This window comes from Rhinatrema bivittatum, chromosome 9 (assembly GCF_901001135.1).
Source record: "Rhinatrema bivittatum chromosome 9, aRhiBiv1.1, whole genome shotgun sequence".
In the NCBI taxonomy this organism is placed as follows: Eukaryota; Metazoa; Chordata; class Amphibia; order Gymnophiona; family Rhinatrematidae; genus Rhinatrema; species Rhinatrema bivittatum.
In genome coordinates, this window is record NC_042623.1 from 79,268,961 (window position 1) to 79,285,744 (window position 16,784).

At 43.0% G+C, this 16,784-nt stretch overlaps 1 protein-coding gene across 6 annotated transcripts in view; it reads right to left on the reverse strand.

Annotated features, from left to right (window-relative positions):
- Window positions 1-16,309, reverse strand: part of TTLL8 (tubulin tyrosine ligase like 8) — a 545,909-nt gene extending 529,600 nt beyond the window's left edge. For all 6 annotated transcript variants that reach the window (XM_029615311.1, XM_029615310.1, XM_029615309.1 and 3 more), the window contains exon 1: window positions 16,036-16,309. The gene's annotated coding sequence lies outside the window, so the exon portion shown is untranslated. The remainder of the gene's footprint in view (window positions 1-16,035) is intronic.
- Window positions 16,310-16,784: the final 475 nt, after the last annotated feature.

The window sequence follows — 16,784 nt, forward strand, 5'->3', positions numbered from 1 at the left end:
GAATATCCTCTCCAGGTTGTACCTATCCCTTGTCCAGAATGCTATGGTTATTTCTATCCAGGCTGAATCTGAGATGACTGGAATCTACTGAATTCCATGCTGAGTGGCTCAGGCCCCATTGCCTCTGCAATATAGCTTGCAGAACCCTGCCTAAAAGGGCCTATTTCAGAGATGCCTTTAAGCTTGAAGCCAGTGAACTCAGGAAGAGCTATAGGCTCCCCCTCCAAAATTCTGACCTTCAGTGCCGATCCCCTCTTTTACCATGATGCCGGTCTTGAGCATGCCTGCCGAGACCAAGCACCCACTTGGGAGATTTGAGTAAGCTATTCCTCTCCTTCTGTGGCAGAAGATAGCTTTGCCTAATACTCTTCCCTCAAAACAGCTTAGTAAATCAGGCCCTTAGGTTATACCTGAGGCTATGGAAGATAAAGTGACCTGCCTTTTTGGTATCTACTTCAGTAAGTACCCTCTCTTGAGGGAGATGTCCTTGGTGGCTTCTCAGCTTGGAAATGAGGGCTATCAGTTCCCTTTTTCTGGGACAGGCATATTTTAGTAGAGTCCCTGATGTCTAATGCCTGCTCCCCCCCTTCTTCCTTCAGAGTGGCCCGGAGGCATGGGGCTTGAGGGTCCCCTTAAGGAGGATTCGGAATTTACCCTCGGCCCTTGTTGGCTGACCTTGGGAGGCGAATATTAATCCTTAGGGACCAGAGACACTAGAATGCATAGGTCACTTCATGGCTAGATAAGCTTTGAGCATTAACCTTAAACTCTGAGGCAAGGGATCCCTGCCAAGGAACTTTATAGTCATTCTGAGCCTTTGTTTTGGGGGGGGGGGGGGAGGGGGGCGGGAGAAGGAGGTTTTCCCCAGATATTATCCTGCGGCTGGCCCTAGTATGTCCTCGAAAGGAACAGGAAATTCCCCTCCCCCGAGGGTCCTGCATTGTTTCAAATCAGCTATGTCTGCCATTGATCAGACAAACTGCTCTCCTCTCAATTGCTTTTACTTAGCTTGAAGGACCAAATGACAGACCTTTCACCTTAACGATATTCTGCTAGGTTTTCCTTGAGGCAGAAGAAACTGGGAACTCACTTGACTTCACAGCTGGCGCACTCTCAGCTCCCACCTGTATTCCAAGTTTATTTAAACATGTGTAAACCCGAACCTGTAGCACTGAAGGGTTATGAATTGCACATTCTTTTTTAAGAGCTGCTAGAGCAGAGATTGCTAGCCACCACTGAAGGAGTGGCCAACAGCTCAGCTACAGCATTCTCTAAAGCAAAATAATCTCTTAGCTGATTCTTTCAGCTGAGGAATAAATACTGTAAGTCTGGTTAACAACTGAGATAAGCTCTGTTTCTTTTAAACTCTCCACTTCAGGTTAGCTCTAAATACTTTTAGGATGTGTAACTGGGTACCCACTTTTCATCTCCTATTTTAGTGTGGAGCTATTTGTTTCCCCAGTGAACTCATATATACTCATTGCATTTAGTTAACTAAGCCTTAGCTAATAATTAAGGATAATGTGATAAGACGCAGCCAAAGGCAAATCATTTGTACCATTCTCTAGACCAACCACATTCCTTGCCCTCATGCAGTAGAGTCACTCTATAGCCCCTTAGGGATATTGAGGTATACTGTTATAGACTGAAAGGTTTCCAAGCTATGAGATAACCATGCTCTGCTAATCACCAATTAACTAGTGCACTGTAAAATGTTTAGTATCTGTTCCTTCAGTAAATCTGAGGTGTCTTAATCTTACTGCTAGGTTAGCCCATGAACTGCAGAATCTACAGTTCGACCTTTCCACAGCCTGAAGTGGTGAATCTCATAGTGGTATTATGCTACAGGGCACTTTGAGCACATAATGCAAGGTTACACCTATGACTGTAGTGCCCCAGAGACAGCCAGCAACCAGCACCACCATGGGGAGTTGGGCTTCCCTTCCCCCACAGTAAATAAGCACTCTCAGTTATTACTCTCTCTCAGCTGTGGGCACTTCAGAGCAGACATGGAGAAATTACTACTTACCTGATAATTTCCTTTTCTTTAATGAATACAGGTTAATCCATGACCAGTGAGTTATGCACCCCTACCAGCAGATGGAAACGGAGCAAAGCTGAGGTCATGGTATATATACCACTGCACTGACATCAGCCCACCAGTATTCTCTGCAAAAGCCAACTGTGGACAACTAAACAATGCATGATCATAACCATTAACAGACAACCATTCAAATACTCAGTTAACAGGAAAACACTGAGCTCAGACAAGGAGTGTAATATCACTAATCTACAGACTGGATCTGACATTTACCAGTAACCAACAGAAACGCAGCCAATCAGGAAGACAATAGCACAACTATCCAGCAGCCAAGGGCGGGAAGGTGGATTAACATGCCTTCATTAATGAAAAGGAAATTATCAGGTAAGTAGTAATTTCTCCTTTCTTAGCATACAGACAGGTTAATCCACAACCAGTGAGATGTACTAAACCTACTCCCAAATAGGGTAGGAGGCTGCCCGCAGTCCAATTAACACCGCATGTGCGAAGGCTGCGTCCTCCCGGGCCTGCACATCCAGCTGGTAATGCCTGGAAAAGGTGTGTACAGGAGGACCACATCGCAGCTCGGCAAATCTCAATGGGAGGACAACAATCTTAACCAAATCTACTAAGAGAGACCACATCACGCCAATACTCTACAATCTCCACTGGCTTCCAATTAAATTCAGAATCATCTACAAAGTCCTGACCCTCATACACAAACACTTGAACAACATAGCTCCAATCGATCTTTCCCATCAGCTACATACCATTTCATCAACAAGACCAATCAGAAAAGCCTACCAAGGCTCCCTGTCCATCCCTCAAGCCAAAAATCCACTAAGGAATAGGGCTTTTTCCACCGCAAGTCCTGCCATTTGGAATGCTCTTCCGCCGGACCTCAGACAAGACCCTTGCCACCAGTCATTTAAGAAAAAACTGAAAACCTGGCTTTTCGGCCAAGCATTTCCCTGACTACTCACAAGCCACCCTCAGATTGCAATTATATTCTGCCTCGCTCTATTTATAACTTGCAATCACGCTCTGCTCCATTCCAATTTGTATAATTCAGGTTATACAATTGTATAACTCATGTCATCTAATTTGTTTTAATCTATTTGTACAACTTGCAATCATGCACTGCTTCGTTCTAATTTAGTATAACTCCACCCCCTCCCCCACCTAAAGCTCTAGACCAACTGTTTTTCCCTCCCCTCATCCCTATGTCCTCCCTTTCTCTTCTTCCCTGCACCCAGTATAATTGCGCTCGATTCTTTCACATGTAAGTTAATTGTATTTTTTTCAAGGTTTCATCAGCCTATTTCAAGGCAGCTGTATTTCTAGGAATTTTATCTCCTAATACCTTTAATTATTTATTATATGTTTTCTCTCATATATTTATCTGTTATTTAAGAGTTGTTTCGTTATATGTAATGCTACCAAGCAAGTTACTTTGTTCTCTGTAAACCGATTTGATTTGCATACAATGTAAGAAGACCGGTATATAAAAAACAAAAAATAAATAAATAAATAAAATCTCTGCCCATGATACTACCTGAGCCCTAATGGAATGAGCCTTAACCTGACTAGGGAACAGCTGCTCAGCATCCACATACGCAGCCATGATAACCTCCTTAATCCAGCAAGTTATCGCAGCCTGCAACACCTGCTCACTCTGTTTACCCCCACCACGGAGTATAAACAGCTGGTCCGTCTTCCTGAGAGGTTTAAAAACCTCCAAATACCTCATATGCCGCTTGACATCCAAGGTTCGTAACAGAAAATATTCATCTGCATCTCTCTCCCTGTTCAGTGTCAGCAGGAAATCGATTGATTTGAGTGAAAATCTGTGCCACCTTCAGCAAAAAGGACGGAACAGTTTGCAGCTGGACCGCTCCCGGAGTCACTCGCAGGAACGGTTCCCAGCAACACTGATCCTGCATTTCGGAAACTCTACATACAATACATCATCCTCAAGAAAGTAACCTCAAGGAGAAGCTATGCAGTGGACAAATGGTGGGACCCACCAGAAAATCCAGAACCAGATTAAGACTCCACAAGGACACCGGCAACCACAAAGGGGGATGAAGATGCTTCACCCCTTTCAAGAACTGGGCCACCAAAGGTTCACCATTCACCTGACCTTGGAAACAGGCAAGAGCCACCACCTGTACCTTCAAGGAATTAAGGGCCAAGCCCTTAATCAACCCATCCTGCAAAAAATCCAAACTGAGCGGGATCTTAACCAAACAAGGATGAACCCCTTGTTTCTCATACCTAACCCAAACATAGGCTAAGGAAGTGCAGAACTTTTGAGCTTGAAGCACGGTGGAAATCACAGCAGTGGAATATCCATGCTTCAGCAACCGAGCCCTCTCAAATTTGAGTCAGATCTTCATGAAGAATAGGTCCCTGCCACAGCAGATCCCTGTGGCCTGGTAATTGGAGAGGAGAGTCCACCAGGAGCCTCCAAGCCCTGCATACCACAGCCTCCTGGGCCAATCTGGTGCTACCAGAAGCACCAACCCCGTGTATCTCTCGATCCTCCAAATTATTCTGCCCAACATGGGCCAAGGGTAAAAGGCATATAGAAGCTTGCCTTCTGGCTACTCCTGCACAAGAGCATCAATGCCCAAAGACTTCAGATCTCTCCTGCGACTGAAGAAGCGAGGAACCTTCACATTGTGTGATGCTGCCAGCAAGTCTAGAAACGGGAGGCCCCAACAGCCCACTATCAGCTGGAACACTTCGTTTGAGAATTCCCATTCTCTTGGACCCAGACTCTGTCTGCTGAGAAAGTTGGCTCTTACATTGTCTTTTCCTGCAATGGTGTGAGGTTGAGATCTCCTGAAGATGTACTTCCGCTCATTCCATTAGTTGGGCTATTTCCTGTGACACTTTCTAGCTTCTTGGTTCCTCCCCGGTGATTGATGTAAGTCACCATCATCACATAGTCCAACATCATTCAGACCACTCGACCCAGCAAGAAGTCAACGAATCACAAACATGCAAACCGAACAGAACGGGCTTTCAGAGAAACTCCTCTGTACTCCAGCGTAGAAGAGGGAGACACCAATAAAACGTCCTGAGGAACACTGAGAAACTCCAGATTCCAAACTCTTATCACCTCCAGAACCCACTGGTCTGATGTGATCCCGACCCACCTCCGATGAAAAAGAGACAGGCGACTCCCTATCTCCTGTTCTTGGGGATGGGTTGGCACATCCTCATTGAGGGGACAAGGGGGCACCACTGCTCGAGTGTGCGCCCCATCTGGGCTGCCTGAGATGAAGGACCGAGACCTACCCAAAGGTTAAGCCCTCTGAGAAGCCACTCCTCTGTAGGGCTGAAAATGTTTGAAACCTCTAGCATGACCTCTTGCGTGAACGAGGGCGACATCTGATTTTTATCTTCTGGTAACCGAGGAACCTGGGACTCACTCCACTTACTGGCTATTTTTCCAACTCAGTCCCAAATAAGAGTGATCTTTTAAAAGGCAATTTCTTAAGATTAGACTTTGAAATTGTATCAGCTGACCAGTTCCTCAGCCAAAGCTGACACCTGGCTGCTATCACCAATGCCACCCCTCTGGCAGAAGTGCAGACCAGGTCGCAGCCTGCAACTGCCAAAAAGGTGGCTGCTGGTTCCAATCACCACCCTGGAATTCAAACTAGGCTCATCGACTTCCTGAGAGAGAAGCAAGCAAGAGCGGACCACCTAGGAGCAGCAAGAGGCTATCTGCAAATTCATTGCCACTGCTTCAAAGGCCTGCTTAAAGATAGTCTCAGTTCTCCTATCCTGCGCATCCTTCAATGTTGCTCCCCCTTCTAAAGGGTAGTCATCCGCTTGGTGTTGCACACACCAGCACATCTGCTTTCAGAAAGTGCAACTGCCCTCTCGCCACCAGATCCGGGGTGCAGCACTTCCAAGGCTCATCCCCCTTTAAAAATAGCTTCCGGGGCACTCCATTGAAGATCAATTATTGAATAGCATCCATAATGCATTATGCAAAGAAACTAAAATGTGATTCTTCTTTGGTTCAAACATGGAATCAGCACCCAGCATCCCTAGCATCTTCAGTGTCTGAGAGATCAGAGCCAGCAACTCTTCTCTATATGGCTCCAACCCCAGAGGAATTTCCTCATCCTCCAGGGAGTAAGGATCACCTTCATCAACCTTGCCATCTGGATCCCTATCAGCGTGACCCACAGCAGGTCTAGACATACTCCAATGCTTATCCATGGCACCAGGCATGCAGGGATCCACAGTCTGCGATCCTGAACTCTTAGGTTTGGCCAGCTCCGCCAACTGTGCCTGAAGAAAGGACTACAGCCCTTGAAAAGAATTCCACCCAAGAAAGGGCAGAAGGATCCATACCAAACCCAGGGGGCATCAGTCCTGTGCCCACTGAGTTGCTTTCCCCTGATGACAAATCAGTTATGGAAGCCCCAAAACCAGGTGAAACCTCTGACAAATCCCCGCCCCCCATCCCCACCCCCCAGTCCCATTCCTGCATTATGCTGGGAAGGGCCGGGCTCAGCAAAATCAGCCGGAGACAACTCTCCCTGAGCCTCCAAGCAGTGCTGACATAAGTTAGAGGGGACACCATGCTGAAATACCTGAATAGGGTAAGCAGCACAAAAGGTAAGGCGCTTTGGCTTCTTTGCTACTGGTGCCATGGTAAACAACCACTAGCAGCAAGCTCCCAAGGGCGTCTGACAATTGTGTGCCCATTTGCGCATCCGCACAAGCGAGACTGGACAGGGTGTCCAAAATCAAGCTCTATCCAATAAGCGCACACTACAGACGCCCAAAATGTAGGTGCCCACCTGAGCGCCCAGCTGAGCCCCCACTTGGGCGTTCAAGCGCGAACTGACATTCAGACTCTGTTTCACGGCAGACTTGCACATAGAAAAGTTCGTCAATGTTGCAACAGCATCTGAACAAAACCTGAGAGGAGGGCCTAGCCAAAAGGCTGCTCAACCCGCCAAGCAATCACAAACCTCCAAGCTCCCCTAGAGGAGGGCATGGACATCATATCGGCGCACCAAGACTCAGAGACCAGAAAAAGAATGGAATCCCTCACTCCTTTCTTTTTTTTAAATATTTACTATTTACCTGAGCTCAGCCTGTCCAGGCTGAGTATAAAAGTGATTTCCAGCTGGGGGGGGGGGGGGGGAAAGAGGGCAAAGGCCTTCACTGCCATGCTCAGCTTCCTGCACTCACTAGCTCTCAGCTGCTTCTCTCTCTACAGCTAAGTCCACACCGGAAAACCAGCTACCAGACCGTGGCACTCTCTAGTAAGGGAGGGATCCGCAGATATTGCATGAAAACGCAACTGAGGGAGGGACCATAAGTTATCACCACAGAAGAGTGGGGCAAATTAATTACCTTATTTTCTCCTTTTACTTTTTTTTTTTAAGCAATCCCCAGTAGGGGAGATGCATGTCCACCATCTGCTGGAGACAGAGAATACTGGCAGGCTGACGTCAGCTTTGCTCAGTCTCCATCTGCTGGTAGAGGTGCATAATGCATTGGTCATATATTAACCTGTCTGAATGCTAAGGAAAAAGATAATATCAGATAGTCCAGCTTTGAACTCTTTTCTCCCCACCAACAATAAAAATGGTTCAACATTACTTGACCACCACCCGAAAGCCTCCATCTGCTGATAGACAGAGCTCCTACTTACTTTTTCTGTTCCTTTGCCAGTGAGAGGGAGAGAGGTGGGTTGGGGTTGAGAAGGAATAGTGGCAAAGAGAAAAAAAAAAAAGAGAGTCTAACTTCTGTTTCTTTTTTTCATTTTTAAACAAAGTGCTACCAGGTTTCATGAGCATCCAGGATCCCCTTTCCAGAGACTCCCCAGTCCCTCCCAAGGACCTGGGTTCCTAAGAGTAGTGGGATTACCTTCCAGGGATTCAACCAGGGCAGGCTCTGGGAGAATGTTCCCGCTAGAAAATCAGAATCAAAGCATGGCATTTTTTCTCCCAGGAGCAACTAGAATTCACCATCTTTTAAAAGAAGACTGCCAGGTTGAACCTGCTTACTCCACAGACAAAGCGTTAACCTTCAAGAGGCACATACAGGACTGAGCCTGCTTGCTCCAGAGCCAGGGTATTAACATTCAAAAGGAGCATGTAGGGGTGAACTACTTGCTCCCTGGGCAGGTGGAGCCTGCAGGACTAACCTGCTTGCTACAATCTGCTTTCTCCTCAAACCATTACCCCTTAAGAAGAGCCTGTAGGTGCTTATATTTCTGTTGGCTCCACTATCAGTGCCTTAATATTTGCTATGTGCCCATTGTAGAGCAGCAGACTCTAAATTATTTCCTTAAGGATCAGGTTATGCCTGTTTTGTAGGCAAGTGCTTTCACCAACCCAGTAATAGTAGAGGAAGAGGTTAGGCAGCTTGTTGGGGTATTCCCCTCAGTCTTGACCTGCAGCTGGGGTTAATCAGACTTGTTAACAAATGCTCTCTTCCTTTTGTCTTGGGATTTGTTACAAACTTTCTTAATATTTTAGCTTATTAAGCTACAAATTTGCTGAAGGGCATTGTACCTGAGCAACATTTGAGCCACACTGCAACAGGTAATACGATGAGCAGGGCTACTGCTAATAAAGGACTTACCAGCTCTAAGTTAGCTGAGCCACCTTAATTAACCCATGTCCCTACAAATAATCACACCCTCGCTGAGTAATGTTTAGCCTTGCAGAATTCTTACAGGCCTTACCCAGCCTGCTTGGAAAACTCATAAGTATATCACATAAATGTAGCACTTATTGCTATAAACTACCAGGACAATAGTCTAACAGCAGGGTGTTACATCTTCGCTGCTACTTTCTCTCCAGCATATGCATATCCACAAAGAAACTGGCTTAGCCACTACTTACCACCTCTAGACAAGGCCCCTGCCTGCTGGTAGCGGACCTGGGTTCTACCTACTTCTGCTGCTCCTTCACCGATGAGAGCGAGGAAGGAGTGAAGAGAGCGAGGAAGGAGTGAAGAGAGCGAGGAAGGAGTGAAGAGAGCGAGGAAGGAGTGAAGAGAGCGAGTGCGCTTTGCAAGACTCCTGAGAATCCAGGAACCACTCTCTGAAGGTAAGCGAATCCTGTTGTGCTCTGGGGACACTACAGCCCCTGCAGAGAACTGGATCATGCACCATTATCTGGAACTTTTACACATACACAAAAGGAACCTCCAGGAACTCATCCAGGACAGGGCCTGGGAACTGCTACCACTGGGATGACCCAGGAGTTCGACCAGGGAAACTGGGAAACTGCTCCAACTGGGAGAAGTAACCCAGAGGGGTACTTGTCCCAGTAGAGACAAGGTCTCAACAGGGTCCACCCCGACTCTGGGAGCTACATCCTCTTTATGTGTCCGCATTGCTGGAGACAGAGTACTATTGGTAATGGCCAGGGCCACACCTCCTTTATAACTCCGAGTGAGGTCATGAAAAATGAGTGTCCTCTGTCTCAGTCAGCTGTGGAGGAGGAAAATCCCAAATGTAATGACTTGTCTAGCAGGATGATAAAGAAAGAAGGCAATTTTTCAAAATAATTGTGGGTGCTCAGCTCAACAAAAATCACCCCACCAAGTTGACAAAATTAAAAACCAAAGCATGGCAGCTTGTGATCACAACTAGCCAGGCCATATTTAAATGTACAATGTGGATCAGGCAGTGCAGCTGTGGCCAAAAGAAGAAGTGTGAAAGCAATGAAAGTTCCATAGGTCATTCTTACTGTCTTCTCTCCTGCACCCAGTACATGTCCACCAGTCAAACCACCCTTCTCTGTCTGTCCACACCATACTCTCTGATTCTTTTCAACATTTATATGCGTCCAATCTGTGACCTATTTAGTCCTACAGCACAGAATACCATCTATTCGGAGATGACATCCAACTCTGTGTAAAATTTGGATCTGACCAAACTTTCTCCATTGAGAAAGCCAGGTGGCTTAGTAACTGTAAACTCAAATTAAACCCCTCCAAGTTGGAAATCCTTCCCCTGCAATCACTATCTTCTCTGGCAAGAAATTTCTTGCACCCCAAGGAATCTGTATGAAGCCTTGAAGTTCAACTCAATCAAATCTCTGGCAGATTGGGAGTTAGAGTTTAGTGCTTCAGGAGGATGTAGAACCTAGCAGTGAATTGGGAGGAGTTTGGTTCTCTAGGAGGGCATGGACCCAGTAGCGGATCAGGAGGTGGAGTTGTATCTCCCCAGAAGGTGCTGTCCCAGCGGTATGATATATGGGCTGCCTAACATGAAGACGTTGGCTCAGGACTTTGGTTCACTCAGCTTACCCCAGAATCCTTTGCTACCTCAGCCTAACTCAAACTTCTGGCATACAAGGAACTCAGACTGACCCGAGAGTGAATGGCTGCGAGGAGACATCTGGAATGAATTCAGACCTAGCCAGATATGATGAAGGATCATGAGGTCACAACAAACGTATGGACCAAACTATGTTTTCACAGATTAGGAGTCTGATCAAACGACTTGCAAAGGAGTGACAGAACACAGAACTGCTAAGAACTACTAGAATGACTGATAGCCAGACACGTGGACTACTGAAACTAATCATCAGACATGTGGGTCTCTGCTAGGCCTAATTGGATCGTAAGGTAGGAGGTGGGATCAGGGGAGGCTTAGCCATAGGTCTCTGATGTGGACCCACGTGGTACCTGATACTCTATGCAGTCCTATTAGGGATCATTGTATGTTTTATCTATAAAAAGTCAGCCCTCACTTACAAACGGGGAGATAGGCAGGCAGAGCTTGGAAAAATACAAAGCTCCCTCTCTATCTCCCAGAGGTCTCATAAAATTGGCTTTTAATATTAAATAAACTTAAATTGGTTTGTATTAAAGTTGGACCTCTGTGTATTATTGAAGCAGCACAGTTAAGCTACTTTTAGTTAAAAGAAAAAACAAGTACTACTGAAAGGTGGCAAAGCTTTGGTTCCTCCAAGAGGGGTGTGGGCCCAAACAGCAGAGCAGAGGTGGAGAACAGAAGACAGCAAAACAGTCTGGATGCAACAGATCCCTCCTCATCATGATTAGCAGAACTCACTGACCCAGTTACATCCTATACATAAGGTGAAACTTTGGGTACAGTGAAAAGCAAAAGAGGTGAAGGGTAATTGTAAGGGACCAAAAGGGAATTCAAGAGGTTCTTTTTTTCTGTATGGTGATACCTTGTGGGAACTAAAACCGCCAAGTAGTTAACTATACTATTGGATATTTTTTTTAGAAATGTATATTCATGTAATGTAATAAAATTTACTGATGAAGCAAGAGGGTAGGTTGTCTAAGAATGCCGTGTAGGCAAGAATATGGATTAGACACCAGAAATAGTCCAAATGTTTCTTTATTTGAGTGGAGACAAGAATTCGTATAAACGCCCGACTCGGGCCGAGTTTCGCCCCACTTGGGGCTGCCTCAGGGGCTAGAATGACAAATATAACATATAAATAAACATACATACACAAATGGTTAAAAAACTAAGGTTACCACAGAAGTAAATGAAACATAAATAACACTTGATGAATAAATTATATACGTTAAATTGCAAAGATGTTTGTACCTGTATGCTGATGTTCTCTTTTTATAATAATAATAATAATAATAATAATAAGGTATTCTTATATTAGACTTCAAATATACGGTAGTCTGGAAATAAATGTATAAAGTGTTATGATTATACAAACTCCATGATACACACAGGTAAATATACATAAATTATGGGCACATATTAGGTATTGAATGCATATATCTAAAATGTTGTAACTTACAAGTTCTATGATACCGACAAATAAATGTACATAAGTTATGGGCACATATTGAGTATTGAATACATGTAAAAGAAAAACAGTACAAAAAAGAAGCTTATTTAAGCAACTAAAATATTATAAAAGAGCTTTAACGTCGCTCGATACAAGCTCACCTCTAACATAGCTTTTGGACAATTTTAACAAAACATCAAATTAACACAAAATACATAACTTGGATTTGTATTAATTTACAAATACCAAATAAGTCACTTCATGTTACTTGAGGTATTACATCTAATTACATTGAATAAAACAATGGAACTCCCTTTAATTATATATGTAGCGCTGCTATGGTAATTAGAATGTGAAATCTGAATCACAAATTATTCTGACTTATGACTTATTGCATTAAGTCGGAATCGGCAATATTGCAACTGTAATATAGTTTGAATACTAGTTTTATAATAAATCTTGTTATTTTTGTTATGCAATAAATACTTAGATACATTTATCGCTGATACACAACGTGCACTATCAATATACGTGTGGTCTACTCATAAACAAACATTAGTGTACTCCGACCACGTGAGGACTGCCATAATTAACTATAAAAGGAACATCGTTTGATATCTATGCCGGCATATTTATAAACTGTGGCTAAAAACCTCAAATATATCCACCGATGTTGTTCTATTTTACTAGTACCAAAAATAAGTCCTTACTTCACTATAAGAGCACTTGTACTTATGCATTCCTCTCCAGATGAATTTAAATGCCACGCTGTTATTTAATTTATTTAATTAATTTGTATCAGCGATAAATGTATCTAAGTATTTGCTGCATAACAAAAATAACAAGATTATAAAACTAGTATTCAAACTATATTACAGTTGCAATATTGCCGATTCCGACTTAATGCAATAAGTCATGTCAGAATAATTTGTGATTCAGATTTCACATTCTAATTACCATAGCAGCGCTACATATATAATTAAAGGGAGTTCCATTGTTTTATTCAATGTACTTAGATGTAATATTCTAATACCTCAAGTAACATGAAGTGACTTATTTGGTATTTGTAAATTAATACAAATCCAAGTTATGTATTTTGTGTTAATTTGATGTTTTGTTAAAATTGTCCAAAAACTATGTTAGAGGTGAGCTTGTATCGAGCGACATTAAAGCTCTTTTATAATATTTTAGTTGCTTAAATAAGCTTCTTTTTTGTACTGTTTTTCTTTTACATGTATTCAATACTCAATATGTGCCCATAACTTATGTACATTTATTTGTCGGTATCATAGAACTTGTAAGTTACAACATTTTAGATATATGCATTCAATACTTAATATGTGCCCATAATTTATGTATATTTACCTGTGTGTATATCATGGAGTTTGTATAATCATAACACTTTATACATTTATTTCCAGACTACCGTATATTTGAAGTCTAATATAAGAATACCTTATTATTATTATAAAAAGAGAACATCAGCATACAGGTACAAACATCTTTGCAATTTAACGTATATAATTTATTCATCAAATGTTATTTATGTTTCATTTACTTCTGTGGTAACCTTAGTTTTTTAACCATTTGTGTATGTATGTTTATTTATATGTTATATTTGTCATTCTAGCCCCTGAGGCAGCCCCAAGTGGGGCGAAACTCGGCCCGAGTCGGGCGTTTATACGAATTCTTGTCTCCACTCAAATAAAGAAACATTTGGACTATTTCTGGTGTCTAATCCATATGTAATAAAACTTATAAATATTGCCAGCCCTGCTTACAGTCCCACCTGTTTATTAGGTTTTCCTGGTGTAAGGAAAAGAAATCCCACCCCACTGGCCCTGAAATGTAACTGTGTAATGCCCTGCTAGGGCTGTGTAACTGTGTAATGCCCGGGAGCACCAGTAACACCTTCTCCTCCAAGGTCTGGAGCTTTGGCCCAGTGATATCCTTGGCTAATGTCCAAGGAACCCTGTCCGGGTACAAATATGTGGCAGGAGCCTGCGGGGAGAACTGTAGCCGCGATCGAGACGACGGTGTTGGTACCGGCAGTGGAGGAGGCCTCCATTATTGAGGGCCCTGGGTGTGATCATTTCCGCGCATACTGAAATGGAGCAGAGACCCACCCCACCGCTGAGCACGGCAGGATCACTTCTTGGACTGTTGGAGACGAAACCACTGTACAGGTTGGCAATTTAAAACTATCTAAACCAGGTATTATTACCCTAGATGTTTTCTGGAATGCCTTTGTGAATTTGGATTCTTCTATACCTTTACTTGTCTCACTTGTTTTCGAAACTAATAGTGCCCTGAAGCAGAACTCTGCTATATTGTCTGCTCAAGAAAATAAGATTTTAAATATAGAATCCAAAATGACAACAATGGAAAAGGTTCAACATCAGCTAGTTCAGTCTGAACTAAATTTACTCTAAAAAGGTAGAGAATATTGAAAATAATGTACATTCTTTAAGTTTCAGGATCGTAAATTTTCCTATTATAAAACAATTTACTCCGGTGGAATTGTTTAGGAGTTATCTTTCTCAGATTCTTAAAATCTCTGAAACAGCTATGCCGGTGATAACTAAGGCCTATTTGGTATCTAAACTGCAGATGGAAGAGCCTCAAGAAAATTCACCTTCTGGAGCTTCGCTGGACTTACCAGACTTTTTGCAGAATTCTCAAGAGTTTGAAATCACTTATAGAGGGACACTATTAGTTAAATTTAAAATTATCTAAACCAGGTATTATTACCCTAGATGTTCTCCATAGGAATGGAACCAGTAAAATAGATAGTTACTGGTGGTTCTCAATTTTTCTTTTTTCTGTATTTCTTGATTGCTCGATATTTTTCCTACCCTCTCTGTTTCTTATTAATATATGGGACTGAATGAATATTTCCATAATGTACCCTTACTGTATTTTTTTCTTATATGTACAGCTTATTTCAAATCAAGTTGTTCCTTGTAATAGTTATTGAAATTCTATAAAAAATAAAATTAAAAAAATCAATTCAAATTTGAATAAGTTTTTTGTATTTATAAAGCTCATACAAAACCAATACCTCTCTCAATGAATATTCAAATCAGTTTTAGACCTTTATTACAATGTTTTCAAAAACAAATTTGATTAACTATATTAAATTTTATAAAAACCTGTCAGTTGCCTTTTCTTACAAATAGAAGATATTTGATATAAAACAAAAATTGAAGTATCTCACAAACTACCCACTCAAACACACATATCATCACACATACCATCCTAAAAACAATATCACTGCATGTCCCTATGGCTCTTCTCAACTGGGACATGCATTATATAATACCATATATTAAGCACAGCTACTTCTATGATTTATATTCTCTGAAGCTCATGTTCTAAACAAATGGTCTCTATTTTGTCACTGCATATCATGGAGATATTAGATCCTGCATGGCAGTGAGAATTCGATCTAGAGTACTCCCACTTCTGCATAAAGCAGTCATTTATGCCATCTGAAAGCTTTACCTCCCTAGCATTTCCAAATGAGATAGTTTCCCAATTAATACTGGAGTAACTGAAATCTCCCATTATTCTGTTGCTTAATGGATTAGTTTTTCTAATTTCTGTTAGCTTTTCACTGTCTCATCATCCTGGCCAGATGCACAGTATAAAGCCCTACTACTACCATATATTCTGTAGGTGGGTGGCTGGGGCTCTCTAGGTGCATCCTGCACCCAGTTTGGAAATCTATCCTGGGTGGACACCCCACTGAAGAGACTGCATGGATCAGTTAAACAGCCAGGAGGGACTGGTGTTATTTGCCCTTTCTTGCCAGTGTTCCTCCCCTGTCATCACAGCATGTGAACTCGTGTGTTTGGAGCGGCTACTGGCAGGCTCGCTCAAAGAACTGAAACATCTCTTGTTTTGGGGGAACACTGAGACCTACAACTGTTAGTAAGCAGACTCTGCCTGCTACATTACTGCTTTGAGAGTTGTATGTACAGAATTAAATTATTGGACCCTACTCTCTTTTGTTACACGCCACCACCGAACCCAGTCTCAGGGGCAAGAAGGGGAGTGGAACAGGAAACAATATATTTAGACAAAAGAAAAAAAGATGAGAGACCCAGCAATAAGCCAAAAAAAAAAAAAAAAGAAGAAATGACAGAGCCAAAAAAAAAAAGCAAAACGATAGTTTCAAGACTCTGTAGGAAAAAAAATCATTCTCACCAGAGGGCGCTGTAGTTGGTGCTGTTGCTCTTAGCTGCTCTTGACGCACCGCATGCTATTCCCGGCGTCCCCGCCTGCACACCACGTTCTTCCCGGGCTCGAAACACCTCAAGCAGGCGCAGGAATAGGGGGAGGGGAGGGGAAGAGCCTGCCGGCAGGGCCGCGCACCACTCATACTCACACAATGGTCCTCTCTCGCCGGGCCACGCCCACCACCGCTCACGCTAGGCGTTACCGAGGTGACGGCAGCCGCCGGTCTAGCGTGCAATGATTAGCGAGGTGGGGTGAAGGGTGCGAGGAGCAGGGCTTGAGGGAGTGTATAAATTAGGGTGGAAAGGTGGCAGGCGTAAGGGATTCTGAATTAAGGAGTTTGGTTTAGCTGGCGCCCCGCCGACTTTTGGACGAGTGGTTGCAGAAAGAAAATATCAATCCGCGTTTGAATTTATGACACAACAGCATATAATTTAGAAAAGGCGGACGAGGTTGTGTTCTATAAACAAAAATCCACTTTTTCATTTATTGTTTTCTTTTTCTCCTCCTAGAATGGCTGCTTGGACTTCCAATCTGGTCAAGTATGAAAGTGGAAATAACTCTTTTGCATATGAGCTGTACGTATAATTTTCTTGTATTTAATTAGGAAAGTAAATATAAGCCAGATAGGGGCGCTGTACGAAAAAGGCAGAGACCAATAAATATGAAAAGGGAATGGTCCTAATGCAAACGTTATCCTTACCCACTTCTTGAGTCCG